The sequence below is a fragment of the Bubalus bubalis genome, chromosome 4 (assembly GCF_019923935.1).
Source record: "Bubalus bubalis isolate 160015118507 breed Murrah chromosome 4, NDDB_SH_1, whole genome shotgun sequence".
Taxonomy (NCBI): domain Eukaryota; kingdom Metazoa; phylum Chordata; class Mammalia; order Artiodactyla; family Bovidae; genus Bubalus; species Bubalus bubalis.
The window spans coordinates 113005817-113019207 of NC_059160.1; the positions used below are offsets into that span (position 1 = coordinate 113005817).

Genomic DNA, 13391 nt, shown 5'->3' on the forward strand with positions numbered 1-13391 from the left:
CTACTTTATATTCTACTCAGGTTCTGTTTACCAAGGAAAATGGAAGGAAGGAAATTCTCATCGCACGGACTTAGACATTACAGACTGCACGAACAGTTTCTGCATTTTGTGGTGTCGATCACCATTTAAACATTATGCACAGGACCCAGTGACAGCAGGCTCTGTGACCAGTGTGGGAAGACGAGTTTTTCTACTGCTCTTTCAGAGGGCAGTTATTTCTGTGTACCAGGAAATCTGAACTTATTTACCTTTGTTATGATTAACAGAAACACACTTTGTTCTAAAGCTCTTAAAATTTATAGACTTTATTGGCGCACATTTTCTTTCTTGAAATACTAGCAGTAAAAACAACACAGCTTTACCATCCATCGCTGGGTATCATCAGTCAAATATGTAAATAGAGAGTAGGATTACTGATGTATTCATGTCCTATTAGGCAATTCAACAAGTCTTCGTCTCCCAGAAAATGCTGAGTCTCTGGTCGAAGAGAGACTTGCAGCTGGAAGCAATGTGTAAACAAATCAAAGAAATAACCCAAATCAAATCATCTCATAGTACACCTTATACTTATACAATGTTGTATGTCAATTATTTTGCAATAAAGCTGGAAAGAAAGAAAATGAAAGAACCCCAAAGTTAATGATGTACCACCATAAAAATTAGTGGGTATAAATGACTCCAGGAACTTCTGGATACAAGAAGCTGGGTCAATTAATGCTGAAGAGGGCTGTCACAGGTTATACATAAGAACATTCTTGTTGGGGTCTCAGAAGTGTCAAGGGCTAGAGAAGAAACATATGCTCACAGTGCAGAAGGAAAAGTGAACCAAGGTTTTGCTGAGAACCTTCAGGACGGAGTTTCAGAAGAAAGTACCAGATCCCCGATGGATTCTTTTATCAGAAGGAAGCAAACGAGTGTTTGAGGGGCAGGGAGAAGGCAAGTGCAATACTGTTAGGGCTTTTGACAGTAGCCTTCCCTTCTGCCTGCCCCAGAGAGAAAAGCACCACTTTCCTTTCCTGCAGGAACTGTCTCGATTCAGACTTTTCTGGCTGTACTCTATTACAATATTTTCTATAAAAATGAGAGTCCCAACTACTAAACTCCTAATGTATCGATACCCACACAGACTGTCCATCTAAGTATTGCCTTATTTCATATGTAGCTCCCCACTTCCCTTTCCAAGACATTATTTACTTCACACACACACACACATAAACCATACAAAGAGGAGTCAGCAGGAGAGATACTGTGATGGTATCATATTTATTAACCCCATCCCCTTAATAATTATGCCCACCTTGAAGCTAAGTTCCTCTCCATAACCCACATTCCACAAACTAATGATCCACATGAGCTACAGGAAAGGCCCTGCCACGTCGGCTCCTGGACTTCTTTGAAACCTGCAAATTCCAACGTAGCAGTACCGCCATTGTTACGTACTTCAAATCCGTTCAGCCCGAGAAGATCTTAGTATTTGTATACTCCCCTCTGTGTGTGTGTGTGTGTCTGTGTAGTATAAGGGCTCACAGATGCTTGTTTTTTTTTTTTTTTTTTTTTTTTTGTAATACAAGTGCCTGACTTAAGCTTTGATTGCCCAGGCTTTCATTTCAAGGAGGCATGCATTCCAAAACTGGCTATCTTACAGAAACACATTGCCAGCCACTAGACTAGATAAAGAGCCAGGCCGTCTCCCCATAGCAGGCTCCTTTGTTTTAGACATCTTGGCTGATTTCAACAACTGATTTGGACTATTTGCTTTTTTCCTCTTACCACTCTTTACATTTCTGCTCTATGCTTTAAATTCACCAACAAAGAATGAACCCTAGAAATCCTAGGCCCCCACCCTCCACCCCAATAAAAGCGGAACCACAAGCCCTGCAGCTTGCTCCCTCCCCAAACTGTGCATTGTAGTTTTATCAGTCTTTTAAGCAATAAATCTATTTTTATCATATTTTTGTGTTCTAACCATCAGGAGGGCATCTCACAATCATAGTAAGAACCACAAGGGCTGGTCCAACTCAACGCTGGTTACTGATAGGATGAGACCAGCACAAAACAGCATATCCCTGTGTTCAATGTGATTTTCAAAGTCAGCCCCTTGAATAGGATTATAGGTGCAAATTGCTATAAACTGAATGTTTGTGTCCCCCACTAATTCATATGTTGAAACCATATTCCCAATGTGATACTAGAGGGTAGCGCCTTTGGGAGGTGATTAGGTGCTAAAGGAAGAGTCCTCTGCACAGGGCTAGTGTCCTGACAAAGGAGACCAGACAGGCTTCCCTGGTGGCTCAGGGCTGAAGAATCTTTCTGCCAGTGCAGGAGACACAGGTTTGATCCCTGATTCAAGAAGATCCCACATATGGCAGAGCAACTAAGCCCCTGCCTGCACACCACAACTACTGAGCCTGCGCTCTAGAGCTTGGGAGCCCCAGCCAAGGAGCCCACATGCCCACAACTACTGAGGCCCAACCTAGAGCCTGTGCTCCACAACAAAAGAAGCCACCACAATGAGGAGCCCACATGCCAACTATAGACCAGCTGCACTCATGGCAACTGAGAGCACCCACGCAGCAAAGGTCAGCATAGCCAAAACAAATAAAGTTATATATATATATAAACTTTTTTTTAAAAAGAGACCCAAGAGCGCTCTCTCGCCTTTTGCCATGCAGGCACACAGGGAGTGATGGCATGATTCATGAAGCAGCCACGGAATCTGCTGGAACCTTGATCTTAGACTTCCCAGACTCCAGAACCAAGTGGAATAAAGTTCTATGGTTTCTAAACCACACAGTCTGTAGCCCAAACAGGCTAAGACACAAATACTCCTTCAAGTCCATTTCTTGTCATCACAACCGAGACATCAGCTTCAGTCCCTCAGAGAAGACTGGAAGACCCAAGCCACACGATGAGAACTCCATCCAAAGGTCATGATGGAGCCTGGCTTCAGGAGCACCAGCTTTGCCAGGCTGCACTGAGTACCCATTTCTTGGATTTTCTCTTTTTCATTCCATATAATTTCCCCCTGTCTTCTCCATGACAATTATCTTTACTAACTACATTTTAATCCTTTCCAAATGGCTTTGTATTAGATTTGACTTTCACCTTCTGATCCACCAATGAGTTTTTCACTCTCCTCTTATCTCCTGTGCTGCCTGTACATACACCTGGACCTCACCTCACCCACCCGCTCATGTTATCAACCCTTTGAGATCTGCTTTTCATCTCTACTTGTCTGTGAGATGATCCAATTCTATTCTCCCTAAAGCCTTTGTTCTCGTTTTGTTATTTTCTAGAGGGAATGTCACCTCTAATCTTATTTTCAGCTCTTCACATAACTCCTATTTTCTTTCATGATTAATTTATGTTAATACTGGGATATATTACAGTTGTCTCCAGCCAAGTCACTAGGGAGTTTGTATAATACACTGGTAATCAATTAATAATTACAAATTGCTAAAAAATGTTTTCCAGTCTCTGCATTTCAAGTGCATTTTTAAATGGAAAATTATTTAGAAAAAGGAAATAAGATTTCACCACCTGATACCTCTTATAAACAAATATGGAATACAGACTTCTTCTCATCCTAAAATACATCAAAGTGGAAATATAATTTTGATCTCTTTAAACAAAGAAAATATCTCATGGAAAACAAAATAACATAGATTTAGGGTACAGATCACTGAACTAGAGAATTCCATTTTTTTTTCCCCCATGGAAATGTGAGATTGAAAAATCCTATAGTATAAGCTACACTAGAAATAAAGCTTCCTGGATAAACTGAAGTTATTCTCACCACACTCTTTGAATAGGTAAACTTGCCAGAAATGTGTCATTGAAGAATAAGACTGTGGAGCCCCCAGACAAGTTATGTTAATTAATGTGTCATTTCCAAGTTCTGTAAATACTTCATTAAAAACCTAAAGGATTAAACAATGACTTGTCATGTTTTGATAATGAATACATTATTATAGAATCTCATAATTTAATTCATACTGTACATCCGAAAAACAGATTCCTAATTAGGCATTTGCTATAATGTGTATTTGAACCAACATATTAGGCTTTCTAGCAATTTTAACTACACTTCTGATTTTCACTTCACCAACTTTTTTTTAATATGGGGGGTCTTCATATAAAGGAAATAAACACTGACAACATTTTTAATCTACTTGGGGAATGGGGTACAGATGTCATGACCCCTTGGAGAATTAAATAAAAGGCACAGACTCGTACCTATGGCTGATTCTTGTTAATGTATGACAGAAAACCACAAAATTCTGTAAAGAAAATATCCTTCAATTAAAAATTACAGTGGCACAAAAAGAAAAAAACGGGCACAGATTCTTCTCCCAGAGAAGTACATGAGAACATGTGCATTTACATATCATATATCTGCACAAACACAGAATTTTAACAATATTCTCGGGTTTCCTGGGCTTCCCTCATCATTCATAGCCAGAGTAAGATCCCAAGGACAGAGTGCAACTTTAATAACACTAGGAATATCTTGCTGAATTTTCTAAACCCTATACATGAAAGACTACTTCTAAGATGATAAATGGCAACATACAGATGTAAGAAATGCCCTCAAATTGGGCGTGCTTCTCTTTTTAAAAGACAGGAAATAATACTTTTTATTTATTTAAAAAATCCCTAACTTCACTACTCTATACAGTCACTACCGGCTACTAAGCAATGGAAATGTGACTACGAGTCTAAATCAGATTTCTAAAATTTAGTACCTACATACACATGTGTGTGTTTGTACACACACACACACACATATGATGCTCACTAAATTTTCAGTTGATCATAGGATGAAATAAAATTCAATTCTACTGTTGTTCAGTTGTGTCCAACCTTTTGGGACTCCATGGACTGCAACATGCCTGATTCCCTGTCCACTACCTCCTGGAGTTTGTCCATTGAGTCAGTGATGCCATCCAACTATTTCATCCTCTGTCATCCCCACTTCCTCCTTCCCTTAATCTTTCTCAGCATCAAGGTCTTTTCCAATGAGCCAGCTCTTCACATCAAGTGGCCCAAAGTATTGCAGCTTCAGCTTCAGCATCTGTCCTTTCAATGAATATTCAGGATTGATTTCTTTTAGGATTGACTGGTTTGATGTCCTTGCAATTCAAGGGCCTCTCCAGAGTCTTCTGCAACACCACAATTTGAAAGCATCAATTCCTCAGTGCTCAGCCTTCTTTTTTAAATTTTTTTTGAAGAATAATTGCTTTATAGAATTTTGTTTTCTGTCAAACCTCAACATGAATCAGCCATAGGTATACATATATCCCCTCCCTGTTGAACCTCCCTCCCATCTCCCTCCCTATCTCACCCCTCTAGGTTGATACAGAGCCCCTGTTTGAGTTTCCTAAGACATACAGAAAATTCCCATTGGCTATCTACTTTACATATGACAATGTAAGTTTCCATGTTACTCTTTGCATACATCTCACCCTCTCGTCCCCTCTCCCCATGTCTCTATGATTGTTTCTCCCTTGCTGCCCTGTAAATAAATTCTTCCGAACCATTTTTCTAGATTCTGTATATGTGCATTAGAATATGATATTTATCTTTCTCTTTCTGACTCACTTCACTCTGTATAATAGGTTCTGGATTCATCCACCTCATCAGAACTGACTCAAATGTGTTCCTTTTTATGGCTGAGTAATATTTCAGCCATATTTCAGTGTATATGTACCAACACTTCTTTATCCATTCATCTGTCAGTGGACATCTAGGTTGCTTCCATGTTCTAGCTATTGTAAATAGTGCTACAATGAACAGTGGGATGCATGTGTCTTTTTCAACTTTGGTTTCCTCAGGGTATATGCCTAGGAGTGGGATGGCTGGGTCATATGGTGGTCTTATTCCTAGTTTTTTAAGGAATCTCCATCCTACCTTCCATAGAGGCTGTATCAACTTACTTTCCAACAAACAGTGCAAGAGGGTTCCCGTTTCTCCACACCCTCTCCAGCATTTATTGTTTGTAGACTTTTTGATGATGGCCATTCTGACCAGTGTGAGGTGATATTTCATTGTGGTTTTATTTGCATTTCTCTAATAATAAGCCATGTTGAGCATCTTTTCACGTGTTTGTTAGCCATCTGTGTCTCTTTGGAGAAACATCTGTTTAGGTCTTTTCCCCACTTTTTGATTGGGTTGTTTGTTTTCGTGGTATTGAGTTGTATGAGCTGCTTGTATATTTTGGAAACTAATCCTTTTTCAGTTGTTTCATTTGCTATGATTTTCTCCCATTCTGAGAGTTGTCTTTTCACCTTGCTTATAGTTTCCTTTGTTGTGCAAAAGCTTTTAAGTTTAATCAGGTCCCACTTGTTTACTTTTGTTTTTATTTTATTTTATTTTATTTTTATTTTATTTTATTTTTAAACTTTACATAACTGTATTAGATTTGCCAAATATCAAAATGAATCCACCACAGGTATACATGTGTTCCCCATCCTGAACCCTCCTCCCTCCTCCCTCCCCGTTCCATCCCTCTGGGTCGTCCCAGTGCACCAGCCCCAAGCATCCAGTATCATGCATCGAACTTTTGTTTTTATTTCCATTCCTTTAGGAGGTGGGTCACAGAGGATCTTGCTTTGATTCATGTCACTGAGTGTTCTGCCTATGCATTCATCTAAGAGTTTTATAGTTTCTGGTCTTAAATTTAGGTCCTTAATCCATTTTGAGTTTATCTTTGTGTGTGGTATTAGGAAGTGTTCTAATTTCATTCTTTTACATGTAGCTGTCCAGTTTTCCCAGCAGCATTTATTGAAGAGGCTGTCTTTGCCCCATTGTATATTCTTGCCTCCTTTGTCAAAAATAAGGTTCCCATAGGTGCATGGGTCTATTTTTGGGCTTTCTGTCTCGTTCCATTGGACTATATTTCTGTTTTGTGCCAGTACCATACTGTCTTGATGACTGTAGCTTTGCAGTATAATCTGAAGTCAGGAAGTTTGATTCCTCCAGCTCCATTCTTCTTTCTAATGACTGCTTTGGCTATTTGGGGTCTTTTGTGTTTCTATATGATTTGTGAAATATTTTGTTCTAGTTCTGTGAAAAACGCCATAGGTAATTTGATAGGGATTGCATTGAATCTGTAGATTATGTTTGGTAGTATAGTCATTTTCACAATATTGATTCTTCCTACCCAAGAACATGGAATATCTCTCCATCTGTTTATGTCTTCTTTGATTTATTTCATCAGTGTCTTATAATTTTCTGTGTATAGTTCTTTTGTCTCTTTCAGTAAGTTTATTCCTAGATATTTAATTCTTTTTGCTGCAATGGTAAATGGGATTGATTCCTTAATTTCTATGATTTTTAATTGTTAGTATATATAAATGAAAGTGATTTCTGTGTATTTATTTTGTATCCTGTAACTTTGCTAAATTCACTGATTAGCTCTAGTTATTTTCTGATACTATCTTTAGGGTTTTCTTTGTACAGGATCATGTCATCTGCAAACAGTGAGAGCTTTACTTCTTCTTCTCCAATCTGGATTCCATTTATTTTTTTTTCTTCTCTGATTGCTGTACCTAGGACTTCCAGAACTATGTTGAATAATAGTAGTGAAAGGGGATACCCTTGTCTATTCCTGATCTTAGGGGGAATGCTTTCAGTTTTTCAGCATTGAAAATAATGTTTGCTGCAGGCTTATTTTATATGGCCTTTACTATGTTGAGGTAGGTTCCTTCTATGCCCATTTTTTGTTGAGTTTTCATCATAAATGGGTGAATTTTGTCAAAGGCTTTTTCTGCACCTACTGAGATGATCATATAGTTTTTATCTCTCAATTTGTTAATATGGTGTATTGAAGAATCCTTGCATTCCTGGAATAAATCCAGGAACTTGATCATGGTGTATGAGCTTTTTGATGTATTATTGAATTCTGTTTGCTAAAATTTTTTTGAGGATTTTTGCATCTATGTTCATCAGTGATATTGGCCTGGAGTTTTCTTTTTTTGTGTTGCCTTTGTCTGGTTTTGGTATCAGGGTGATGGTGGCCTCGCAGAATGAGGTTGGAAATGTTCCTTCCTCTGCAATTTTTTGAAAGAGTTTTAGAAGGACAGGCCTTAGCTCTTCTCTACATATTTGATAAAATTCTCCTGTGAAGACATCTGATCCCGGGCTTTTGTTTTTGGGGGAGTTTTTTGATCACAACTACAATTTCAGTGCTTATAACTGGGTTGTTCATAATTTCTATTTCTTCCTGGTTCAATCTTGGAAGATTGAACTTTTCTAAGAATCTATCCATTTCTTCCAGGTTGTCCATTTTATTGCCATATAGTTGTTCATAATAGTCTCTTATAATCCTTTGTATTTCTGCATTGTCTGTTGTAAACCTCTCCTCTTTCATTTCTAATTTTGTTAATTTGATTCTTCTCTCTTTTTTTCTTGATGAGTCTGGCTAAAGGATTGTCAATTTGGCTTATCTTCTCAAAGAACCAGCTTTTAGTTTTATTAATCTTTACTATTGTTTCTTTTATTTCTTTTTCATTTATTTCTGCTCAGATCTTTATTACTTCTTTCCTTCTTCCAATTTTGGGGGTTTTTGGTTCTTCCTTTTCCAGTTGTTTTAGGTGTAAAGTTAGGCAGTCTATTCGATGTTTTTCTTATTTCTTGAAGTAGGATTGTATTGCTCTAAACTTCCCTCTTAGAACTGCATTTGCTGCATCCCATAGGTTTTGTGTTTTCATTATCATTTGTTTCTAGAAATTTTTTGATTTCCCTTTTGATTTCTTCAGTAACCTATTGGTTATTTAGAAATTTATTGTTTAATCTCCATGTGTTTGTGTTTCTTACAGTTTTTGGGTTTTTTTTTATTGTAATCGATGTCTAGTCTCATAGCATTGTGGTCAGAGAAGATGCTTCATACGATTTCAATTTTCTTAAGTTTACTGAGGTTTGATTTGTGGCCCAAGATGTGGTCTATCCTGGAGAATGTTCCATGTGCACTTGAGAAGAAGGTGTATTCTTCTGCATTTTGATGGAATGTCCTGAAGATATCAATGAGATCCATATCATCTAATGTATCATTTAAGACTTGTGTTACCTTATTAATTTTCTGTTTTGATGATCTGTTCCTTGGTGTGAGTGGGGTGTTAAAGTCTCCTACTACTATTGTGTTACTGTCAATTTCTCCTTTTATGTCTGTTAGTGATTGTCTTATGCATTGAGGTGCTCCTATGTTGAGTGCATAAACATTTACAATTGTTATGCCTTCCTCTTGGATTGATCCCTTGATCATTATTGCTTGTAATATTCTTTATATTAAGGTCTATTTTATCTGATATGAGGATTGCTATTCCAGCTTTATTTTGCTTCACATTTGCATGGGATATATTTTTCCATCCTCTCACTTTCAGTCTTTATGTGTATTGAGGTCTGAAGTGGGTTTCTTGTAGGCAGCACATATATGGGTCTTATTTTTGTGTCCATTCAGCCAGTCTGTGTCTTTTGACTGGATCATTTAATCCTTTTACATTTAAAGTAATTATTGATAACATATGTTCCTATTGCCATTTTCTTAATTGTGGGGTTGATTTTGTAGATCGTTTTTCTTCTCTTGTACTTCTTGATTATATAAGTCCATTTAACATTTGTTGTAAAGCTGGTTTGCTGCTGCTGCTGCTGCTAAGTCGCTTCAGTCGTGTCCAACTCTGTGCGACCCCATAGATGGCAGCCCATTAGGCTCCTCTGTCCCTGGGATTCTCCAGGCAAGAGTACTGGAGTGGGTTGCCATTGCCTGCTACAAAGCTGGTTTGGTGGTACTGAATTCTGTAAACTTTTGCTTGTCTGAAAAGCTTTTGATTTCTCCATCAATTTTGAATGAGATCCTTGATGGGTACAGTTATTTTGGTTGTAGATTTTTTCCTTTCAGTATTTTAAATATATCCTACCACTCCCTTCTGGCCTGCAGAATTTCTGCTTAAAGATCAGCTATTAAGTGTATGGGATTTCCTTTGTATGTTACTTGTTGCTTCTCCCTTGCTGCTTTTAATATTCCTTCTTTGTGTTTAGTCTTAGTTTAATTAGTATGTGTCTTGGCCTGTGTGTCCTTCAGTTTATCCTGTAAGGAACTCTTTGTGCCTCTTGGAATTGATTGACTATTTTTCATTCCATGTTGGGGAAATTTTCAACTATAATCTCTTCAAAAAACTTCTCATACTCTTTCTTTTTCTCTTCTTCTTCTGGGACCCCTATAATTCGAATGCTGGTGCACTTGATATTGTCCCAGAGGTCTCTGAGACCATCCTCAGTTCTTTTCATTCTTTCTGCTTTATTCTTCAGATGTTATTTCCTCTATTTTATCTTTCAGCTCAGTGATTCGTTCTTCTGCTTCAGATATTCTGCTTTTGATTCCTTCTAGAGTATTTTTAATTTCAGTAATTGTGTTGTTTGTCTCTGCAAGTTTATTGTTTAATTCATCTAGGTCTCTGTTAATTGATTCTTGCACCTTCTCCATTTTGCTTTCAAGGTTTTTGATCATCTTTACTATCATTATTCTGAATTCTTTTTCAGGTAGTTTGCCTATTTCCTCTTCATTTATTTGGACTTCTGTATTTCTAGTTTGTTCCTTCATTTGTGTAGTATTTGTGTAGTATTTATCTGCCTTTTCATTATTTTTTTTTAATTTTATTGTGTTTGAGGTCTCCTTTTTCCAGGCTTCAAGGTTAAATTCTTGCTTCCTTTTGGTTTCTGCCCTCTAAGTTTGGCTCAGTGGTTTGTGTAAGCTTCTTATAGGGTGAGATTTGTGCTGAGACTTTGTTTTTCCTCTGATGGGCAAGGCTGAGTGAGGTGGTAATCCTGTCTGCTGATGATTGGGTTTGCATTTTTGTTTACTGTTTAGATGAGGAGTCCTGCAAAGGGTGCTACTGGTGGTTGGGTGATGCCAGGTCTTGTATTACAGTGGTTTTCTTTGTATGAGTTATCACTATTTGATACCCCCTAGGGTTAGTTATCTGGTAGTCTAGGGTCTTAAAGTCAGTGCTCCCACTCAAAAGCTGAGGACTTGATCTCGAGTTTTGAATGGGTCTATATATTCTTTTCGGCTGGCAAGATACTCCTGTCGGCTCTCAGCTGGTGTTCTGCACGCACTTCTGTGTCTGAACATGTAATCCTATTGTATCCATGGAGAGAGATGTATTCCACGTCAACCTACTCCTCTGCTACCTTGCTCCTCCCACTCAGCCTTCCTTATGGTTCAGCTCTCATATCTGTACATGACTACTGGAAACACCATAGCTTTGACTATATGCACCTTTGTCAGCAAAGTGATTTGTGTCTGCTTTTTCATATACTGTCTAGGTTTGTCCTAGCAATTCTTCCAAGGAGCAAGCATCTTTTCATTTCATGGCTGCTGTCACCAACTGCAGTGATTTTGGAGCCCAAGAAATAAAGTCTTTCACTGTTTCCATTGTTTCCTCATCTGTTTGCATGAAGTGATGATACTGGACACCATGATCTTAGTTTTTTCTGAGTTTTAAGCCAACTTTTTTCACTCTCCTCTTTCTTCTTCATCAAGAGGCTTTTTAGTTCCTCTTCACCTTCTGCAATTAGGGTGCTGTCATATGCACTCTATGATGACAATATTTCCTCTGTTTCTTTTTACTACTGAGATACAGTGACTAGAAAACTTAAAATTGTATATGCAGCTTGTGTTATATTTCTACTGGACAGGGCTGGTATAGAAAATGTAAATCAATATTTCATTATATACCTAATCCTGCAAGAGTATTAGATTGTTATAATCTTCCACCTAGAGGCAATAATTAAACACCTGACTTATGTAGTGCATTTCTGACTCATTCATGTGAAAAATTACTATCATTCATGCCCTTCTCCCTGTTCCTCATTACTACCAATAATCGTTCTGCTCTTATCTCTGTCCCCTTCTCTTCTTTCATCACTGTCTGCTCCTGGCTGTGTTTCCCATAGGTCCTGGCCAATACTGTCCAGCACTAGAAGACTGGGCCAACTCTACGATCAGGGCCATGTGGACTTTTAACATTGCTGGATTTAGAATTCTTTCATTTTATTTCTTATTTTTTCACAGCATGACACCATTTATACTATGGCACAGTAGCGTCAGAAAAGGTGATAATTCTGAGGGTTTTCTACGTTGTTTGCCTTGAAGAAGTTTACCGTTATATATGAGATAAAACATTCAATATAAAACAAAAAAAATTAAATGGAAGAATGTAATCAAGTGCTGAGATGTGTGAGATGGAACATAACCACAGCTCATAAAGATTTTTTAAAAGGAGAAATTATTGCCTAACAAGTTTTCTATCTTAAACATTACTGACTAGGACCACAGAGTTTACAAGATTATATTTTTACATCATTCTAAAGCAAGTGACTAAAATGTGAAACCATGGGAAAATGTTTATTTAGAGGAAAACAAAAGATACTTGATTGAGTTCAACATTTTGATGATTAACAGAAACCATGATTTGAATATTATCTCAGATGTCATATACCCACATATTAAACTCAAGATTTTTTAATCAGTTGAAAGCAAATGGAATGTTTACATTTGAAGAATGCAGGTTTCTGAAAACTAAAAGAAAACAATTCTGAGAAAACTTCAAAGCAGGAAACCAGTTTTAATTTGAAATTTAGAAGTCTACAAGCCAGAGCTCCTGGTACTAAGGATGAAATATTATTTTCTCACTGTTTTGTTTGGTATCTTAAAATCAGTAAACTTACATCATTTTGTCAGTGATATGTATCAATCACTAACTATGAGACTGTTTTTTTTTTTTTTTTAGGTAACAATTTTTTCAACCACCTTATCTACAGTTCAAATAATAGCTATATTATCTGAAGGGGACATGTCTGCCTATTACAGCAGATTTTTAATCTTGGTCAAACAAATGCATACTATGTAACAGGGCAAAGTTCACAAGCTCTCCATCTTCAACCTCCATCCTTTCCAAAAAATCCATATGTCATATTACATTCCAAATACAATTCACCTTTCAGCTTAACCTTGGCCTTTTCCCATAATTATTAAAAGGCTTGGATGATGGCAGTAATTCAGTTTGTTCTTGTTTGTGTGGCAGGAAAATCAATACTGTGGCAGCATTTCACACATCAACTGCTATCTTCACTATTTTCATGCTGAAATATCCACAAGAGTCTGAACAGGGTGTGTATCTACGTACTCAGAAGTCAAACAGTAGTTTTCAAGAGACAGATATGCATGCAAAAAAACCTGGAATGAAAGAAACAACAAAATACTCTAAATGCTGCAAGACAAAGGAATAAAAACATAACAGAGGAAAATAAAAGTACAGGGTAAATTATTTCCAGTTTTTGACATCTATAAGTGTTAGATTTGACAGCAATCACATCGATATATGTATCAGAAA

General features: G+C 37.4%; 1 protein-coding gene across 2 annotated transcripts in view; it reads right to left on the reverse strand.

Moving 5' to 3' along the window:
* NAV3 (neuron navigator 3) overlaps nt 1–13391 on the reverse strand; it is a 908237-nt gene that overhangs the window by 709993 nt on the left and 184853 nt on the right. The window lies entirely within an intron of this gene.